Here is an 8,834-nt window from a genome sequence, read left to right as displayed (position 1 = left end):
ATTCAGGGAAGAGATCCTTATGGGCAAGCGCTAACAGGAATCAATGCACAGTTGGTCTGAAATGATAAGTGTGTTTTAGGAGTTCTCCTAGAAGAAATTAGGCAACAGTCCTTTGAGATGTGAAGCACACAAATCAACCTTATGATATCCAAGAGTTCTGCCAATTTCTTGAGAAAAAAATAATTAGAAAAGAAAAAATGATCCTTCTACTCAGATGACCTCTTGGACCAGTGAGACTCAACACAGTGCTGTTGGTATCTGGGTAGCATCTGTTGAGTAGCAGGTGTGTTACACAATGTGGGGGGCAGAGCAGTTCTGCTGAACTGGAACATTCTTGGAAACCGGTTCCCAGCTCACATTAGTTCTTCTTTTTGGAACATCATCCGCTGTCCCCATCTCCCATTTGCCATGCTAATTTTCTCAGCTACGGTTGACAAATACGAGTTACCACCATTGAGAAATTCTTCTCAATGTCCCCAGTTTCATATTAGTGTCCTCTGCTCCCTGCCCCCCCGACACAGTCAGATCAGATCAGATCAGATCAGTCACTCAGTCGTGTCCGACTCTGCGACCCCATGAATCGCAGCACGCCAGACTTCCCTGTCCATCAGCAACTTCCGGAGTTCACTGAGACTCACAGCCATTGAGTCAGTGATGCCATCCAGCCATCTCATCCTCTGTTGTCCCCTTCTCCTCATGCCCCCAATCCCTCCCAGCATCACAGTCTTTTCCAATGAGTCAACTCTTCGCATGAGGTGGCCAAAGTACTGGAGTTTCAGCTTTAGCATCATTCCTTCAAAAGAAATCCCAGGGTTACCCCTGTAACAGTTTCCACTGGTTTAAGAGTAAATGCCAACCCACTAACATGTCTCTTCTACCACACAATGAACTTTCTGAGGTTAAGGATTACATTGTTTTCTTTGTTGTAGACCTGATGCCTGAAATATACAGTGCTCAACATGTATTTGTAAAAAGAAAAGGTCAGAATGATAAATATTTTATCCAGTTATTTTTCTAAGAACATATTATCTAAGTTAAATTAGAAAAGCACAGTATAAAATGAAGAAGCATGCAGATATACAGTATTCATTATTAAACAAGGGATTTTCTGTCACTGCTCTGTCATTTATAGCTGAATGACATTTGAGAAGTCAATCTTGATGAAACTTAGCCTCTTCATGAATACAAAAAAAAAATCTCATCCACCTGTCAGTGATTATGTGAAGATTGCCTAAGACATACACAAAAAACATTTTGTTAAAGTATTAAGTTTGTTATTATCACTAAAAGAATCAGTGTCAAAAGTCAGATTGCATAAAACTCACTTATGAAAAGAACAAGTACCCAAAGATCTTCAAGTCTGCTTTATCACCAAATATTCTTTTGGTAAATTTTGCTCTGATCATTGTCAACAAATGTTTATAGAACTTGTGCTGGAAACAGAACTTATTCACTTGTATTTTTGTGAAAGTGCAGGAAGTTTGGCATCACCCAATGCGTTTCCTGGTTAAATGGTAAGAGTTATCTGAAGTCCTTCCTTTTGAGTATGGCAACCTTTGTCGTGTATTTGCTCAGAGTAGAAGCTTGGTTTGCTTATAGCAGGCTCAGGAGGCTTCTGTAAGATAAAGTGAAACAAACCACTATTTTGACTTTGGTTTGTTTTTCTTTCCTGAGGCACACACAGTATAGGTTTTAGTATAGGTATAGGTTTTACTTTTTTAGGTTCTTGCTACTTTAACAAATTACCACAAATTTAATGGCTGAAAAAAACACAGATTTATACTATTATAAATCTGGAGGGCAGAAGGATAAAATTAAACTGTTATCTGGAGGATTCAGTGTGGAATCAATTTCCCATCTTTTTCAGCTTCTAGAATTTGCCTGCATTCTTTGGATCATGGTCCCATCCATGTATCACTCCAACCTCTTGTTTCCACTGTTGCACCTCCTACGTCCCATTTGACTCTCTCTCCTCCCCCTCCTAAGGACGCTTGTCATTATATTGGGCCTACTTGGACAATCCAGGGTAACCGCCTCACTTAAAGATCCTTAATTTAATCACATATGTACTATTTTGTCATGTAAGGAAACAATACATGCAAGGAAACAAAACAAAACAAAGAAGTCCAGAAAGTTGAACCTCTTTAGTCCAGTGGACATCTTTGGGAGGCTGTTATTCTGTTTACCATGATACCCAAAACATTTTCTCTTCTTGAACTGTTGCTTTTAGTAGAATTAGATTCACTGTTTTCTGGGATTATAAGTGATCAATGTGTAGGCTGTATTAGGTGTCTTGATCATGTTTATTAGATAGCTCTAGTTGCTGTGTAATAAATAACTTCAAAACTTGCTGCTTAGATGAACATAAACACACTATTAAAACTATATATAAGATAGATAACCAACAATGACCTACAGTTTAGCAACTATACTAAATATTTTGAAATAGCCTATAAGGGAAATGAATCTGAATATATATATATATGGACTTCCCAGGTAGCTCAGCAGTAAAGAATCTGCCTGCAATGCAGAAGCCACGGGAGATTTGAGTTTGATCCCTGGGTCAGGAAGATCCTCTGGAGGAGGACATGGCCACCCAATCCAGTGTTCTTGCCTGCAGAATCTCATGGACAGAGGAACCTGGCATCCTATAGTCTACGGGATCTCAAAGAGTTGGACATGACTAAGTGACTTAGCAGGCACACATACACACCCATATATATATATATATATATATATATATGCAGATACACACACACACACACATATAACTGAATCACTTTGCTGTACACCTGAAACTAGCACAGCTTTGTAAATCAGCTAACTTTCATTACTCCCCTCCCTTTGGGGAGAAGGTGTTTTCAGAGCATAAGCCCTGCCCTCTCCATCCCTCGATCAATGAATAAAATTTCTGCTTGCTATACTGATAAAAACTTTGCTGCTTAAAACAATAAGATTTACTATCTCATACAGTTTCTGTGGGTCAGGAATACAGTAGTGGCTTAGCTGGGTGGTTCTGGCTCAGGTTCTTTCACAGGTTTCACATGTCATCTGGGGCTACAGTCATCTGTGGGTTCCCTGGGCTGCAGGAGCTGCTTCCAGGGTCCCAGGGACACTCAGAGACCCAGATAGCAAGCTAGTGCTGGATATTGGAGTTCTTAACCAAATAGACATCTAAATAGACTTCTTGAGTGTCTTGATATAGCAACTGACTTTCTCCAGAGAGTATTCCAAGAAAAAGCAAGGTGAAAAACACAATGTTTTATGGACTCCCTTTGGAAGTTACACACTTTAAATTCCACAGTGTCCAATTGGCCACCCAGACCAGCCATGAATCATTGTGGGAGGGGACTACACAAGGGCAGAAATACAAGGAGGGGAGTTTCTCTGAGACCTTCCTGGGGCTTGGCTACCATGTAGTAGTACCCATGTACTGTATAGGTGTACACAAGTGAGTGTTTTCTTGGTGTGATTAAATATTAACAATCTGTGAGATTGAAGGAGAAATATTTATTAAATCAGCTATGTAGTCGCCTAAGATAATTCAAAAAAAGGCAACGATGAACTTTTTCTCAGATGTGAGTAAGAGGTCCGTCTCAAAACAGCATCAATGTTGGAACGCCAATATTCTGACTTGAATTTCAATGATCTTATCTCTGAACCAAGCCATATTAGAAAAGAAAATTTACTGTGAGAGCCACTGCAAGTTATTTCACTTCATTTCATCAGATAAATGTTAGGAATTGATTCCTGACTGTCATCTAATGGTCAAGTACATTAACTCCTAAGAATAGTTTTCCTCTGCTGAAAAACCCATCTGGAAATAAGAAATGTGTGCAGAACTAGGAGAGAGATGAGCATCTGGCCATTGACAGTGTTTCTTCTTTAATGTAGTCTACTGACACTTTCCCAGCTTGGAAGCTTCACCTATCAGAACTCTCTCTGGCTGATTTCAGGATCCACCACATCCCACTTAGTATGTTGCAGAGTATTAACAAATTACATACTACAGTTTAATATTTAGTGTTTTCTGACAGTATAGTTTTCCTACCTTCTGCATCTAACAGTAACTAAATGAGATTTAAGCTATCACATCGTCTCTTCATTTATTCTCCTTCCCCAAAAGACAGAGAGAGGGATATGTGAGGGGGATATGGGGGAGGAAGGAAGGGAGAGAGAGAGAGAAACCTCTGTCTCACCACATGGAAACTAATTTTGTCATTAATAAATGTGAGGTCTTCAGCATTGTCATTGGTATGGGGGCTGGTTGAGACTGCCAGAGATGCAGCAGTAACACTTTCCTGTAGCACTAAAGAAAGTGTCAAGATAGAGCAGACACTTCAGTAGCCAGAAAAACAGATGCAGCGACATCCATTCTCTCCCAGGCTATTCCTGGAGACCAGGATTCTCCTGTCATGAAGAACCAACTTGAAACCAGAGTCTCTTCTGAAGACAACCTCTTTCCCATGAGGCTCTCTGGAAGCTGTCTTCTCTCCTGCACCTGAACCAAGCAGGTGCTAGAGGTGAGGCAAGAGCCCTGCTTGCCCTACTGTCCCCATGGACCCTTCTCTTTCCTTTCTAAACCAACAGAAAACACCCAGTGCAGCCCATCTACTAATCCATCTGCCAAACCAGCACCTCCTTATGTCTTGAAGATGTTAGATCCAGGCTTACTGCCACTCTCCCCGGCACTACTCCTATCATAACAGTGGACGATTTCAATATTCACTTGAGTCATTTTCCCAACCCCATAAAATCTGTTTAACCCCTCTCCTCCAGTGACATTTTTCTTCTCAGCCACCACATACATTATTTCCACTGATACTGAAATCCCTTCATAACTTAAATCCAAGTATCCTAGTCTCTGAACAGCATCTCTTAGCGCTTTTGCTCACTCATGGTATTGGTCTGATTACTGTTTCAACCCCTTTTCAGAGTTAAAATCCACTGATTCTACCACTTTTTAACTTATTCTCATGTCCTCCCTTCATTCCTGAAATTCCATTGTCAATCATCATAATCATTTGTTTGAAAATGCTTTTATCTTTCTTATATCTTTCTGGCAATGTCCCAATCCTGGTTAAATATAAATCTCTGCCTGCCTTATCCTGTAACTGTTCAGGGGCAAGAGTCTGGTGAAAAACAAGCAACCATGGTGACTGGTCTTACTTAAGTTCACAATCGATAACTTTCAGTGGGCCTCTAACACTGATCAACAATAGTGTGGTATTTCACTCTCGATTCATTTCCCAGTTCTCCTAAATGACTATTTTATACCTCCTTTTTCACACTTCTAATCTCTTTCTCACATTTTTTGAGGAAGCAATCAGAAAAGGATCTGTCAAGCTCTTGCCATTTCTATGTACTTTATTTCCTCATGTTACAGTAGAATTGCTTGCACTCTGAGGTAAGGCCAGCCTCTCTCTTTTGTGCTAGATCCCTTTACCTTCTGCTCATTCAAGGATACGATGTCAACCAATTCTCATCTTTTATGTCCAAGTTGATAGTGATTTTCTCTCTGTCAGATTTTCTTCATTGGTTTACGAAAACACTACCATTCCTTCCATCTTAAAAAACCATCTCTTAACCTAACTTCCCCCTCAGTCACTATTCTATTTTTTTCTTGTCTGAGAGCAGCCCTGCTAAGAATAGTTATCTCCACACACTGGTTTGCGGCTTCCCTGGTGACTCAGACAGTAAAGAGTCACATACTGGTTTGCTTCCTGAGTTGAACTCATTCTAGTCAGGCTCTCACTCTCACCATCCCACCACAGCTAGTCTTCATCAGATCATCAGCTGACTTGCTCATTCTAAACCAAGGGCCAGTCTAAAGTTCTCACCTCATTTAACCTACAAGTAGAAGCTGACATATTTAATCATTCTTTCCTCCCTGAAACAATTTCACTTGGCTTCCAGAACATCATAATATTGCTTTTCCTGCTTCTCCTCAGTTTCCTTGGATGACTCTTCCTTTTGCCTTTCCCTGGTCACTTCATTTTGGTATTGGGGTGCCTCAGAGGTAGGTCTTACTCTATTGGTGATCTCATTATAGTATGTGTGTGTGTGTGTGTGTGTGTGTGTGTGTGTGTGTGTTCAGTCAGGCTCACTCTTTGCAACCACATGGACTGTGGCCCACCAGGCTCCTCTGTCCATGGGATTTTCCAGGCAAGAATGCTGGAGTGGATTGCCATTTCCTCCTCCAGTGGATCTTCCCAACCCAGGGATTAGATCCATGTCTCCTGCATTGACATGAGGAATCTTTACCACTGAGCCACCTGGGAAGCCCCAGGATAGAGTGTTGAATTTATTTCAGGTATAAATTATACACACACACACACATATATATAATTTATATCTACCTGTGTGTGTGTGTATATACATATATATATATATATATATATATATATATATATATATAAAATTTAACTCCAAACTCGTATATCCAACTGTCTACTGGACATCTCTAGAATACATAATAAATCACTATGTTCACAACTCAGTCCATGCTATTTCTCTTCAAAGCCTGTTTCTCTTTTAATCTTCTTCATTTCAGTTAATGGCAGCTCCATCTTTTTGCCAACATTTTCAAATTAATCCTCAGTTTCTCTTTTTCTATCAATTGTCACATTTACCTATCCGCAAATCCTATTGTGTGCACCTTCAATCATGTTCAAAACCTGACCAACTTACACAGTCATCTATGCCATCGTGTCTCACCTGGATAAATGTAACAACCACTGAACTGGTCTCATTGTTTCTACCCTTGCTATCTCTCTCCTTCTTTTCTATTCTTACACAACAGTCAGAGGGATTAAAATAGTTTCTAATTTCCATTGCAATTTGTTCTTTGACCCCTAAGTTATTTAGAAGTGTGCTATTCAATTTTTATTTATTAGGCGATGTTCTACTTTTTAAAATTGATTTCTAGTTTTAATTCCATTGTGTTTAAGAAACATGGTCTGTGTGAGCTCAGTCTTTTAAATTTATTCAGACTCATTTTTACTGCCTGGCATATGGTTTGTTTTGGTCAATGTTCTGTGTATACTTGAAAGCAAAGTATTTTCTGCAGTTGTTGGGGACAGTGCACTAGAAATGTTATTTAGGTCAAGTTGGTTAATAGACAGTGTTCTTCCAATCTCCATATCCTTACTGAAATTTTTGTCAGCTTCCACTGTAAATTACAGTGGAATTACAGTGTGAATTACAGTGGAATTACCGTGTAAATTACAGCGGAATTCAAGAAAAAGTGTGAAAATTTCCAAGTGTTATTTGTGGACTTACCTATGGTTTTTCTTTTCCTTTTTTCCTCCATTTTCCCAAGCACTTTGAAATGTGTTATTTGGTTAAATATGTTTAAGGTCATTATAACTTTCTAATGAATTGACATTTTTTTATCATTATGAATTCTCTCCCTTTATTTCTGTTAATAATTCTATGTTTGAGCCAGAAAACATGTCTACTTTGTCTTATGTCAATATAGACACACTATTTTTTTTAAATTAGTGTTTGCATGCTATATAATTTCCTGTCCATTTTCTTTCAATATATCTGTGTCCTTATATTTAAAAATAGATCTCATATATAGCAATAATTTGGTTCTTTTTGTTTCCAGTGTGGTAATCACTATCTTTTAAATATAATGGTTTAGTCTGCTTAGGTTTATTGTAATTACTGATATGATTTGTTTTCTTTTCCTAGAAAAACTTTACTTTCCTTCCTCCACCTGGTCACATTTGAGCATGTATTCATTCTCTCATCTTTCTTTTCTACTAAAATGGGCAATATTAACTTTTATGAAAAGGATGGGTGACAAGGTTTTTTTTCCTTGCATTTCGCATTGTCATGTTTGCTACTACTTCGAGGCCATTATTTGCCCTCTGTAAAAAATTTTTATTTATTTATCTATCTATTTATTTTTGGCTGTGTTGGGTTTTCAGCGCTGGGCACAGGCTTTCTCTAGTTGCAGAGAACAATCCTTCACTGCAATGCACAGGCTTCTCATTGTGGTACCTTCACTATTGCGGAGCACAGGCTCAGGTGTATGGGCTCAGTAGTTGTGGTGGCACATAGGCTTAGTTGCTCTGAGGCATGTGGGATCTTCCCAGAGCAGGGATCGAACCCATATCCTCTGCATTGGCAGGTGAATGCTTAACCACTGAACCACCAGGGAAATCTTTATTTGCCCTTTTAACCAAACATAAACAAAAACAAAACCCTCTTTCCATAATCTTATGTTTCAGCATCATTCATGTGTCTCTGCTGCTGCTGCATATTGACCTCCTGATGTAATCAGCAATGTCCTCCCCAAACTACTGCCCCCACACACTATGACCCTGGATCCCCTGCAACATCTCTTTGAATGGATCATCCAGTATTCTAAGTTGCACTGGCCTTGACACTGGAGGTCCACTGTCCTTTTCAAAACAGCATACTTGTTTTTTCTTTGCTAAAGAACCACACTTTGATTTGAGTGACTACCTTTCCCAAAAGGCACCTATGCAGTTGCTGATGGTTCTAGGGAACTTCCTTTCTTTTTTTTTTGTTTTATTGGTGTATAGTTGATTTATACTGTTGTGTAAGTTTCTCCTATACAGCAAAGTGAATCAGGCATACATACACATATCCCTGCTTTTTTGAATTTCCTTTACATGCAGGTCACACAGAGCAATGAGTAGAGCTCCTTGTGCTATACAGTAGGTTTTTTATTAGTTTATCTGTTTTATACCTAGTAGTGTATATATGTCAATCTCAATCCCCCAATTCATTCCAACCTCCTTTTCCTCCTTGGTATCCATACATTTGTTCTCTATATCTGTGTCTCTATTTCTGCTTTG

The sequence above is a fragment of the Bos indicus genome, chromosome 3 (genome assembly GCF_029378745.1).
Source record: "Bos indicus isolate NIAB-ARS_2022 breed Sahiwal x Tharparkar chromosome 3, NIAB-ARS_B.indTharparkar_mat_pri_1.0, whole genome shotgun sequence".
Classification (NCBI taxonomy): domain Eukaryota; kingdom Metazoa; phylum Chordata; class Mammalia; order Artiodactyla; family Bovidae; genus Bos; species Bos indicus.
The sequence above is the reverse complement of the archived record's forward strand: the minus strand, read 5'-3'. Positions refer to the sequence as shown.